At 38.4% G+C, this 14,205-nt stretch overlaps 1 non-coding gene across 1 annotated transcript; it reads left to right on the forward strand.

Annotated features, from left to right (window-relative positions):
* The first annotated feature begins 6,574 nt into the window (after positions 1 to 6,574).
* TRNAV-CAC (transfer RNA valine (anticodon CAC)) lies at positions 6,575 to 6,646 on the forward strand. Its single transcript has one exon. It is a non-coding gene; the product is annotated as a tRNA-Val (tRNA).
* Positions 6,647 to 14,205: the final 7,559 nt, after the last annotated feature.

Below are 14,205 nucleotides of genomic sequence, written 5' to 3' on the forward strand. Positions count from 1 at the left end.
TAAAGAGCTCTGAAGTACCTAAATACCTGGACCAAATAAATCCTAACTAATATAATGGCCCAGGTAACGTGGCTCCAAGATTTGTAAAGGAGGTCAGGAGACAGCTGATATACCCCAACTGACTGGAAACTAGCAAATGTTACTCTTATATATAAAAAGACAAGAAAAATGTGTGTCTTGAACTACCGTCCAATTAGAATTAGGAAAACGATGGAAAAAATACGAGTTTAAACTGTCACGTTTCTAGAATACAAAGTTATATCAGACATTCAAGACGGTTTCCGCAATAGAAGATCCTGGCTGACGAATCTGCTGGAATTTTCAATGTTATCTATCAGCAATGGGACGATAAATTACCGTCTTATATAGAATGTTCAGATTTCGTAAAGGCTTTCGATGAAATACCTCACAAGAGACTTTTACATAAAGCATTTGGAATCGGTGAAGAACTCTACATGGATCAGAGACTGGCTTCCCGGAAGAAAGCAACGTGTATCATTAAACAGCGAAGCCTCAAATTGGCTAGACGTAACGAGTGGTGTGCCACAGGGGTCGGTCCTAGGTTAATTCTTTTCATAATATACATTAATGACCTAGAACTCGGTCTCGTATCTGAGATCTCCAATTCCGCTGACGATACTAAATTCGGAGGAAGAGCTGTGAACAGGCGCGACTGCGAAATAATTCAGATGGATCTTAGTTTATTAGAAGAGGGGTCAGACAGATGGCAAATAAAGTTTAATGTAAAGAAATGTAAAGTTATACACTTTAGAAACAAGAATATACGTTACAACTACATACTGTTCGGAAACTCTCTAATTAATGTAAACAAAGGAAAGGACCTTGGAGTTTTCATTAGCAACAATCTGGAATACACAAAACAGTGTCAAGCAATAAGTAAAAAGTGGCAACAAAATGTTAGGTTTCATAGCGACAAACATAGATTATAAGACACAAGAAACAATTCTCACACTTTATTAAAAAGAAATGAGGAAAATTCGAGCAAGTACAAAGACTCGCTACAAAACTGATCCTTTAGAAATCTGGCATACAAAGAAAGGCAAAACAATTAGATCCTTTTTTCCTAAAAAGAAGGTACACTTCTCGGCGACTTAATCCAAGTGTTCAAAATTCTGAACAAGTTCGATAAAGTAAAGTACCAGCATCTCTTCGAAATACAAGAAAATACGGTTACCAGGACAAATGGAATAAAACTCAAAGCTAAAGGATCTAGTACGGACGTGGGAAAAATTCATTTTTCCTGTGTGTTGAGCACTGGAATAAGTTACCGACAAACGTAGTGAACGCTGAAACTATAAATACCTTCAAAATTCGTTTGGACAAATATTTCATAAATTCAGGTATACTTTGAGAAAAACTCCTGAAATAAACGTACAAACGACAGCGGTAACGGGGACATTAGAAGGCTAATGTGCAGCAGTGGGGAGCTGGTAATAGCTTAAAAAAGTACTGGAGTGGAGTTAAATTTTTCTTGTCGACTTAATTTTTTTCAGACAACCCAGTCTTGTGTCAGTCAGGCCCCCAGCTGTCTGTCTTGCTCATGTAAACGTGTAAACTCCACCGTCTCACACAATACTTACCTGGCACAGGCGGTACCATGATCACCAGCCACTGTGGTGAGGTTAGGCACTGCACCACCCTACCACAGTACTTACCTGGCACACTGGGTGTGGGTGGGTGGAGGGGGTGTATCATGTTCACCAGCCACTGTGGTGAGGTTAGGCACTGCACCGTCCATCTACAATATCCAACACCCACACGTGTAAGGGTAGGCACTGCACCACCGCCCACACGGGTAAGGATAGGCAATGCACCAACACCAACACGTGTAAGGGTAGGCACTGCACCACCGCCCACACGTGTAAGGGTAGGCACTGCACCACCGCCCACACGTGTAAGGGTAGGCACTGCACCACCGCCCACACGTGTAAGGGTAGGCACTGCACCACCGCCCACACGTGCAAGGGTAGGCACTGCACCAACACCAACACGTACAAGGGTAGGCACAGCACCACCGCCCACACGTGTAAGGGTAGTTACTGGACCACCGCCCACATGTGCAAGGGTCGGCACTGTGCCAGAGCATAAACGGGTAAGGGTAAGCACTGAACCACCGCCCACATGTGCAAGGGTAGGTACTGTGCTACCGCCCAAATGGTAAGGGTAGGCACCGCGCCACCGCCCACACGTGCAAGGGTAGGCATTGTGCCACAGCATAAACGGGTTAGGGCAGGCACTGAACCACCGCCCACATGTGCAAGGGTAGGTACTGCGCTACCGCCCAAAGGGTAAGGGTAGGCACTGCACCACCGCCCACACGTGCAAGGGTAGGCACTGTGCCACAGCATAAACGGGTAAGGGTAGGCACTGAACCACCGCCCACATGTGCAAGGGTAGGCATTGCGCCACCGCCCACATATGTAAGGATAGGCACTGTGCCACAGCATAAATAGGTAAGGGTAGGCACTGAACCACCACCCAAACGGGTAAGGGTAGGCATTGCGCCACTCTCCACACATGTAAGGGTAGGCACTGCACCACCGCCCACGCGTGTAAAGGTAGGCACTGCACCACCGCCCACACGGGTAAGGGTAGGCATCGTCGTCCACACGGGTGAAGGCTGGTCTAAACCTGAAATGATAAGAAACGGCTCTAGTAACTATAACCTTTCGGTACCGCAGATCCCACATCTAATTCTATATCCCAGATGGCAAAATATCGCTCACTTTGCTTGATAGGAAGTTATTGGGCAGTTGAAGTGGTCCACAGTTTCGACAGATTTCAGTGCTGTGTGTTCTCGTGGCTCCAGTAATTTGCCTTTGCTCTCTACTGCACGTATGGACATTAATTCCTTTTGAAAAGTGCGAGATGTAGAGATAATGACGTAGGTGCTGGAGTAGTGAAGTTAAGGATGCAGACAAGGTAAAGGTGTAATGGATTTTAGAGTCCAATGTAGATACTAGAATAGTAAGACTGAAATTGTAGTGGTTATGATGTAGTGATAATGGTGTAATAGTAATGGCTTAGTGGTAATGGTGTAGAGGTTGTGGTGTAGTGGTGCTGACTTAGTGGTAATACTGTAGTGATAATAGTGTAGTAGTAATGATGTAGTGGTAATAGTGTAGTGGTAATGGTATAATGGTAATGGTATAGTGGTAATAGAGTAATGTAAATGATTAGTTGTTAATGGCGTAGTGGTGATGATGTAGTGGGAATTGTGTAATTTTGATGGTCCAGTTTTTATGGTTTAGTGGTAATGATGTAGAGGTTATGGTACAGTAGTAATGACTTAATGGCAGTAATGTAGTGGCAACAGTGTGGTGGTAATGGTGTAATGGTAATGGCGTAGTTATTATATTGTAGTGATAATGATGTAGTGGTATTGCTTTAGTTGTGATGGTGTAGTGGTAAAGGTGTAGTGGTTATGGTGAAGTAATAATGATGTAGTGGTATTGTGTATTGGTAATGATGTAGAGGTTATGGCGTAGAGGTAATTGTGTACTTGCAATGTTGTAGTGTTAATGATCTATTGGTAATGGTGTAGTGGTAATGATGTTGTGGATATTGTGTAGTTGTAATGTCCCTCAGTATAGCAAGTCAAGCATTACTCCACCGTACAACAACTACAACATGGCTTGTGTCAGTGTGTCTGTCCCTCAGTATAGCAAGTCAAGCATTACTCCACCGTACAACAACTACAACATGGCTTGTGTCAGTGTGTCTGTCCCTCAGTATAGCAAGTCAAGCATTACTCCACCGTACAACAACTACAAGGTCACAAATGAGGGGACAAATAACATATAGGTTGGCTCACGGAAAATGCCTAATGAGCTGAGGAAAAGGAAGGACATTACATACACTGGCTTTATCAGTGAATCATTTTGTGATGGTTGTGAAATATTGGTCATGTGTAGAAGATGGTCCTTGTACATGAATCATGCTATATATTAGTTTCACAATATGTTATAATGGTGTCTTTACCTGGTGAACTGATATGTGATATAATAAATGTAATCTGTCTTGTTCTATATTTCTCTTTGAAAATGTTAACTTTAGATTTATATCAAATTTTTCCTACATGTAATGAAATCGTGTTTACGAGTTAAACAGAATTTTATGACATTGCAGGAAGATCTTAACAGGCTATCGTTGTACAGTGTACAATGGCCAGTGATATTCACCGTAGACATATGCAACATGTTTACACTGTGTACACATAGCAGGCAAACTACAGTATCATCTTAAGATGTGGAAATAAAACTATCAAGGCAGGAGAAGGATTTAGGTGTCATCATTAGTAGAGATGTAAAGCCAAGACAACAGTGTATTCATGTACGTAATAAGACTAACAGGCAACTTGGTGTCATGTGTTAGTAGCAAGAATGAACAGGTAATATTACAGCTATAGTTAGTCACACACCACTTACATTATAACCTACAATATTGATCACTGTATTAGAGTGTACAAACATTTCTCCACGATTATTGAGCGAAGATGACAACATTGATAGCAAGCCTCAGAATCCTCCCTTATGATGAAGATAACAAGACTTGTAATGGGCGATATGATAGAGGTTTACAACACCAGGTATGTTTACTGATGATGAAGCTACATCTTACTTACATTGTGGTTGTATACACAGCTTCTCTCCTTCTCTTACCTGCATTTATCACAGTGGATGAATATCCCACTGAGTTCCATCTTGTCTTTAAGTTTCCTGGCTTGCCTCTGTGTGTGTGTGTGTGTGTGTGTGTGTGTGTGGGTGTGTGTGTGTACAAGTAACTAAAAGACACGATACATACACATATGGTTAAGAAAACGGGCAACACACATAACAGTCACAAAAGATGAGCTCACACACACACACACACACACACACACACACACACACACACACACACACAGAGCGGCGCCAGGCTGGAGGCGGGGCATCGTGACGTCACAGGCAAGTCCCTCCCCCCGCCAGATCCAAACATGTGTTGTGTCTGGTGATGGCGGTTCAAGATTTCCCACATTTATATTGATCTTTACATTATCATCCACTCCCAAAGTCACCTCGCATTCTTGTGTTTCAACAACAGACATGATATGAGTTAATAACTGAGATGGCATTATAATCTCTAACTCCAGTACCACGAGAAATATCATTGAATCTTCTATCATTAAATTGCATAAATTTAGTGTTGATAAAATTTGTAAGGAATTCATCTTGTCCACATAATTAGTTTATGATACGCTTGTTGTCTGTCTCGGACAATCACATGTTTACCAAATGGCGTACTAGCTACGTCTCTTCGTTGTATATCAACTGACTGTTGTATTTCTCTCTTGTGTCTCCCCTGATGATGTGATTATTACATGAAAGTGCACTTGGGAACTTGTCATGTTTCATTTTCCCCGTGGATTCATAGGAATATACTTGATCACGCGCAAAATTGTGATCCTTTCCAATATATATATATATATATATATATATATATATATATATATATATATATATATATATATATTTTTTTTTTTTTTTTTTTTTTTTTTATACTTTGTCGCTGTCTCCCGCGTTTGCGAGGTAGCGCAAGGAAACAGACGAAAGAAATGGCCCAACCCCCCCCCCCCATACACATGTATATACATACGTCCACACACGCAAATATACATACCTACACAGCTTTCCATGGTTTACCCCAGACGCTTCACATGCCTTGATTCAATCCACTGACAGCACGTCAACCCCGGTATACCACATCGCTCCAATTCACTCTATTCCTTGCCCTCCTTTCACCCTCCTGCATGTTCAGGCCCCGATCACACAAAATCTTTTTCACTCCATCTTTCCACCTCCAATTTGGTCTCCCTCTTCTCCTCGTTCCCTCCACCTCCGACACATATATCCTCTTGGTCAATCTTTCCTCACTCATTCTCTCCATGTGCCCAAACCACTTCAAAACACCCTCTTCTGCTCTCTCAACCACGCTCTTTTTATTTCCACACATCTCTCTTACCCTTACGTTACTCACTCGATCAAACCACCTCACACCACACATTGTCCTCAAACATCTCATTTCCAACACATATATATATATATATATGTATATATATATATATATATATATATATATATATATATATATATATATATATATATATATATATATATATATATATACACATATATATATATATATATATATATATATATATATATATATATATATATATATATATATATATATATATATATATACGAATAAAGTGTATATGAACGCGCACCTTCATAGAACATACAAAGCTCCAGGTTCGATCCTGGCTGATGGAGCTTTGTATTTATATATATATATATATATATATATATATATATATATATATATATATATATATATATATATATATATATATATATATATATATATCCTACAGTATGTTTACTTTCGATAATGAGGAACAGAAGAATAAGCCAAGAAAGTAAATTTCGTCAAAGACATCTCTCTTTTCTAAACGCTGCCTCGCAAAGATTTTCATTAATTCAAATTGAAGAAACAGACGTATTTTTCTATTGTCTGGTTAGCTCAGTGGTAGAGCGTGAGTCTCACACACTCAAGGTCGTGGGTTCGAGACCCACACCAGACATATTTTTTGTCTTTTTCTTTTTTCATTTTGTCCGCATCACATGTGTGCAATATTCAGTACGTTCGTCCAACGTTATAGTGAAGATCTTCACAATAAATTGGGGTTTTCGACCTTATCTGAAAGGGTCAGGTCCACCAAGACGTCCTTGAAATCTTCCAGAAGCTTCTGGCGATCCTCCTCCAACTGCTGGGCACATCAGAGTTAACATGGGCCAGACATCGGTTGTGGAACGACTTAATCTGCTTCCGGTAGTTAGCAGGGATGATAATGAGGGCTCTGACCTCATACCAGGTCAGCTTAGTTCCAGTCTATTGCTTAGTTCCAGTCTATTGTTTAGTTCCAGTCTATTGCTTAGTTCCAGTCTATTGCTTAGTTCCAGTCTATTGCAACGACAATAAAAAAGTAAAACTTTTCTTCGTGGAAAATTGAGAGGAAAACACGACAGCAACATGGAGATTTACCCTGTGGTTATTTTGCCGGCTAGTCGGCAACGGTCGGTCAAACACTATTTTGCCGTGGTAATCTCAGTGCTTCATATAATACTATGTCACAAAATATGTTCTTGGGGGCGTAGCTCAGTGGTAGAGCACTCGCTTGGCATGCGAGAGGACCCGGGTTCAAACCCCGGCGCTTCCATTTTTTATTTGGGAAATTCATTGTTTTCAGTCTTGTATATATATATATATATATATATATATATATATATATATATATATATATGTATATATATATATATATATATATATATATATATATATATATATATATATATATATATATATATATATATATATATATATATCGTCCGATCAGGGAAGTTAAGCAACGTTGGGTCTGGTTAGTACTTGGATGGGTGACCGTCTGGGAACACCAGATGCTGTTATCCCTGAGGACAGGGAAGAAAGTATACTTGCCTCGTATTCCCTGCGTGGCGTACAAGGCAACTTAAAGGGTAGGGAGCAGAAGGCCGGAAATCCTTTACTCTCACTTTCAATTTTCCAAAAGACGGAACAGAGAAGATATAAAGATATTGTAAACATGTAACTAATATAAGATATAAGAATGAATGGAAGATACGGATGTAGCTGAAACAAGGAGTAATGAAGATTAAGGTGCAATGAAAATTATTCTGTGGTGAAGATGAATGTATATGTTGAGATTTTGTATTGAACATCAAGAAGTAATGATAATGATGACAGTGTAGTGACGATGAGGGTTTAGTTAGGGAGTGGTGACAATTGCCTTTACAATGCTAATAAGGAGGTAACACAATGAGGAACACAAACTTTCCAAAGCTACGTTCAATTCAGACTTTGAACTAAGTTCGGTAAACAGAAGAGTGATGTTAAGATGAGAGTGTAGTGAGGAAGAGTATAGTGATGATAAGGATATTGTCAAGATAGGTTGTGGCGAAGATACGAATGTAGTGAAGATACGAATGTAGTAGAGATAAGGGTTATCAAGGAGTAAAGTTTATTCAGAATGATTATGTAGTGAAGATAAGAACTATTTCTAGTGAACATCAGGGAGTACAATGATGATGGTATGGTAGAAATAACGGTGTAGTGAAGAAGAGGGTATAGTGAAGATATGATTAAGTGAAAATAAGCTAGTAGTGAAGATTCACGTTAGTGAATATGAGGTTGTAGTGAACTTAACCTTATTGACCTTATCCCCCAAATCCTCCAAACTCCGTTCAAGGGCCGATCCAAAGCCAATCAAAAAGGCTATTTCTCTGTGTATTGTTAGTGGTGGTGGTGGTGTGTAGGTGTGTGTAATCACCTATTTGCACTGTATTAGGAGGGGGTTTTACACTCGTGGGGCCCTGTGTAAGTACGCTGTTTGTGTGAGCGGGTAAAATCTAAAGCCATCCTTGAAACCAGCTTAGTCAAGATAAGGTCATATGAAGATGAGGTTGTAGTGAAGATTATAATAAGCCTTGCATAGTGAAGATAAAGGGATTAAGTAGAGGAGATGTAGTAAAAAAGATTATAGTGAACACAAAAGGATTCAAGCTAAGTGCAGGGTCGGCCTACGGGCTTGAACTTACATTTTAGGTCAAAGGCATCACCAGTACACCCCGGCCAGCCTTAAAGTTTATCCGTGCACACATACACACACACAGACACATAAGTATATATATATATATATATATATATATATATATATATATATATATATATATATATATATATATATATATATATATATGTATATATATATATATATATATATATATATATATATATATATATATATATATGTATATATATATATATATATGTGTGTGTGTGTGTGTGTGTGTGTGTGTGTGTGTGTGTGTGTGTGTGTGTGTATATATTTACACTGTACCAGAAGCGTTAACAAAAGCTCATTTGGTGAAATCGTGTTTCCTCACATTAAATGTTATCCCAGATATCAAAAATTTTTCTCTTTGGTCTTTCATTTTCTATGTTTTCCACTTGACTTTCTTCACTCGAAGTGATTTACCGTTCATGTTTAAATTAAACTATATTTGTCAATTTACCAATTCCCTCTCCCATCTCATCATGACGCTTCTTATTGTCCTTTGATTTGAATCCTCAGTTTTCACCTCTCCTTCAACATGATAACCTCTGAATCTGTGAGTGTGTAATGACCTATTTTTACTGTGTGAGGAGAGAGTTCTACACTCGCGAGGCCAAATATCTAGAACATTCCGTACTATTATACAACTTGTAAGATTTATGTATGGTATCTGCCTTAACCATGACCTCATTCTTCTTATTCCATTCATCAACCACTCTTATATAAACTTTAAAATTACTTCTCTGAATATATTTGAACAATATTGCCCTAATTTCATGCTATGTTCTCTAGTTTTGTGTGTGTGTGTGTTCTCAGAAAGTAACTGTGTACTATTCAACAATGATTTCCCAAAAGCCATTTACCTCATATCCTTTTATTTCGATGCTTGAAAATGGCTAAATTTTCGTCAAAGTGGTTTTTGTCTTATTAGTATTTATGATGATTTATTGATTCAAAAAGTATAGGTATTTCGAAACTATTTAGATCCTTCAACATCTCTAGCCATCTTCACTACACTATCAACACCACTAGCCATCTTGACTATTTCTTCGACACCTTTAGATTTCATCAAATAATGATCGCAACAAAACTAAATGAATCCGTCTACATATCCGGATTTGTATGGGATTTAATCTGGATAGATCTGGTTATGTGACGTCACATAACCTAGGGGTATATAAGGCCGGCGGCGAGAGAAGTGTAATCATTTGAGGATGGGACTCCGTACCGACAACATCTCCTCTCACACTCTCCGGCAAGAAAATTTGGTAAGTGCGCCTCAGGCCGGAATCAAGATGAGTGTTCCAGTTGTAAAGTTGACCCAGAAGGATGTAAATGACCTGGTGGTCATGAGAGAGGTGGGTCGGGGAGGCAACGCCAAGATTGAAACGGTGTTGTTCCGTGGATCGTGTTGCGTCATCAAAACCCTTCTCGACGGAGTGAGTTCGAAAAGTCTTATGGATGAAGCCGACATTCACAGGAGACTGGCTGGGGCTGGAGGAGCCCCTCTCCTTCGAGCAGTGTGCCGCAATCCCCCACTGATCATCTTAAGCCACACTGGCCAGCCTTATGATAAGTACATGAGAACATGTCGGTCGGACGAGGAACTGGTCGAGTCCGCCATCATGGTCGCTCGTCGGCTGATGGAAATCCATAAGAAAAACATTGTCCATAATGACGTCAAGGTCGAGAATGTGACCGTGACGATGGGTGAGAAGCCAGAGTTTCACATCATCGACTTCGGCTTGAGCGTTAAGAAGGGAAGCTGCGTTGAGTACAATGTTCCTGACCTGTGGTTGGCCCCTGAGGTCAGGGAGCGCAAGCCGGTCTCCCCAGCCAGTGACGTCTTCTCTTTCGGGCATCTAATGAGGCACGTGTCCATCCTGGTCAGGAAGCAGGGTGTGCGGGAAAGCCTCCAGGATCTTTACCAAACAGCGACCCACAGCGACCCCTCAGAGAGACCAGCTCTGCCACTTATTATTGGTGAGCTGAAGAAGGTGATGAGGTCAGTCCGCCGGAGGCGTACCAGAGGAAGGGGCCAACGGAACCAGAGGAAGGGCAGGAAATGAGGTGCCCTTCCTCAACTATCTACCTCACAATAACAACTTTGTTTTAGAGGAAATTTTACTTGTAATATAATGGGAAAGAACTTTGTTTTAGAGGAAATTATTATCTTTACATAGCTTAAAGCGGGATAGACCTTTATTTTAGAGGAAATTAAAATATTTATTTAAAACGGGAAAAAATTATGGAACTCGACATGCAACCACCTAATCGTGGTGAGTTCTGGGTGATAAGAGATCAAACATCTCTTATCAGCTAAGAGTTGCATACAAACGTATTTCCTGATAAGTAAAAGACAACTGGATAATGTTCTTATGATCTTGAATGTTCTTAGAGTTTGGCTAGTGTTATCTTGGAGGTCTTCTATCCCCTACAGCTCGGGCTGGGCCCAGACGGTATCATGGACAACGATAAATGATCTTAGACTAGCTATAATGGACAGCGATAAATGATCTTAGCTTAGTTATCATGGACAGCGATAAATGATAGCCTGACCATCATGGACAGCGATAAATGATCTTAGCCTAGCCATAATAGACAAAGATAAATAATTCTGAATTTCGTGTTTGTCTTGTAAAGTGGGTCGTAGGGTTTGCTGAGCCATAACTTCATCGATTCAATATATATATATATATATATATATATATATATATATATATATATATATATATATATATATATATATATATATATATATATATATATATATATATATATATATATATATATGATCACGATATTGTTCTTATTTCTGTATCACACCAACACTATTCTAAAGTATTTCTACATCTGTTGTTCTCCCATACCTAGGAATTGATATCATCTTATCTTCTTATATTCCAGACATTTGTATCCAAATAAGTGCATCAGCTTCTCTATTCCTTTTTATCATTTCTAAACTATAAAGCCAAAATTCTTTGACTAATTTATATAAAAAAAAGAGTTTATGTTAAGATGATTTTCTCTTATTTACGCATGATGCCACATACTTCATATTCTCCCAAAATATTAGAATTTCGCAATAAAGATATCACTTCTCACTCGAGACTTGCAAACATTAAAATTATGTTGTGCTTTGCTGTGTATGGAAATAATACCAATACACAGTATTAGCTTTGATGAAGATTATATTTATTTCATTTGGTGAAGATTAGGTTAGGTTAGGTTAGGTTTATTTTGCTCAAATCGTTGGCCTCTAGAATTTCCTAAAATGAAATTTAAGCTTAATAATGTTTTTTTGATAATGATTAAATGGCTCATGAGTTAGGAAAATGGGTCATTGAAATAAGATGATGTTAAAGAACACAGTTAATATTTAACATTTGTCTTCAGAGGGATTTATTACATTCTTTTTATAATAGTGCATACATGGCACTTGCCCTACGCCGTAATGTCAGTTCATTTTCCCTCTTCGAGAGGTATTACCTTGGCTTTTGCTCCCAAGACCTGGCTGCTTGTGTGCCCCCCACCACTTGCTAGACCACGCAATACCCGGCAAGCTGCTGTGTCACATGATTACCGTCTGGCCATTGGCAAGTCAAGGGTAGGCCGTTTGGATAACTTGTTTCTTTCCCTTCACCTCGAAGCTTTCGGAACTCTCTACCCTGTTGTCTTTCCCAATAACTATGACCTGGCAGGTTTTTCACTTCCTCCAAAAGTTTGTAAACACTTTCCAGTCTATTATCTCTTCCGTTCACATTCCCATATCTTAATTAAGACCCGACCTTGATGTTCACTTTTGTCCGTGAATGAATTAGCCGTTAAAAATGATACTAAAGCCCAGTAAAGGCCATCGTAGGTCAAATAAATATAGACAAAGAAAGTAGAAACTGATTTCCGTAAGTGTTTGTCTAACTGACTCTTGCAGGAATAAAGATTATATGAAGAAGGAAACAGAAAAGGAAAAGAATTCCACAGCTTAGGTGTTCCAGGGAAGAAAGAGGCTTCAATAGGCAACCTTAGAGTGACCTGTTCTCCCTGTAGAAGTTGTGGGAAAACAGTAGCCTAACTCGCGCTAACTCGTGACTTTAAGCCATCCTTATTGACTGCTTGCAGGGTAATCTATCATAGATCCACATCGTTATTAGGTTTAGGTATTGGATGATTTTCTTCTGCACTTCAAATGCCATGTTACGAAAATTGGATATCTTTTGTGCATCATAATTTGGAACATTATATTTCGTGGAAGATATTCCAATAAGGCAGTAGTCAAGGCTATACACTTCAGGAAAATGTGGGTCAGGTGATGCACTTCAATAATGTTAACAGTGCCCATAAAGATCTCAGTTAGTAGGAGATATTGCAGAAGAAAAATAACTCCATTAAGATACATCCTGCTTGGGATTACAGATGTAGTGTCATGTGGTTGTTTCCATCTGGCACCATTATTGTGGTGATCACTCATTGTTGTGACTGATATATTGCAGTTAAAATATTAAGCATTAAACTAAGGAATTGAATATCTTCCTTCAAATAATTCTATATCAAAATTAACGCTAAATATATTAGTCCGATTAAATGTATGTCTGTATTTGTGATTTTATTTTGATTCAGTGCAACCTCGTGGACACTCTTTACATACGAGTGGATATTATAACAATGTTTGATAACACAATAGTACTATATCGACTCTATATAGTCTCTCCACAGATGTCAGCTCCAGCAACACATAGCAGATTGAAGTACATTTACCTCCGTCAGGTCTACAACGTAAGAAATTTTCTCTTCGTTATAAAACATCATTTGACCGTGAAGCAGCATTACCCATCAGAATGAATATATTTGTTAAGAAAAGTTACATGATTTCATGAATATCATTTGACAAAATTATAGAAGTAAGAAAGCCCAAAACTGACACTGGTATGGATATTTTCGTTTTACTTATCATACTTTACTTCCTTAATTTATACATATTAATTTGAAAATGATTTATTGGAAGTCAGTTTATTATGTTAATGATAACAACAAAAACAGTAATAATAACGGTGATAATAATAATGATAATGATACTGATAATGATAATAATAATAATAATGATAATAATAATAATAATAATAATAATAATAATAATAATAATAATGATAATGATAATAATAATGATGATAATAATGATAATGATAATAATGATATTAATGATAATAATAATGATAGTAATAATAATGATTATAATTATGATAATAATGATAATGATAATAATAATAATGAGAATGATAACATTGGTAATGATAATAATAATAATAATAATAAGATGAAAGCCGGCAAGGCAGCAGGTTTGGATGGTATTGCAGTGGAATTTATTAAAAAAGGGGGTGACTGTATTGTTGACTGGTTGGTAAGGTTGTTTAATGTATGTATGACTCACGGTGAGGTGCCTGAGGATTGCCGGAATGCGTGCATAGTGCCATTGTACAAAGGCAAAGGGGATAAGA

This window comes from Panulirus ornatus, chromosome 42 (genome assembly GCF_036320965.1).
Source record: "Panulirus ornatus isolate Po-2019 chromosome 42, ASM3632096v1, whole genome shotgun sequence".
NCBI lineage: Eukaryota > Metazoa > Arthropoda > Malacostraca > Decapoda > Palinuridae > Panulirus > Panulirus ornatus.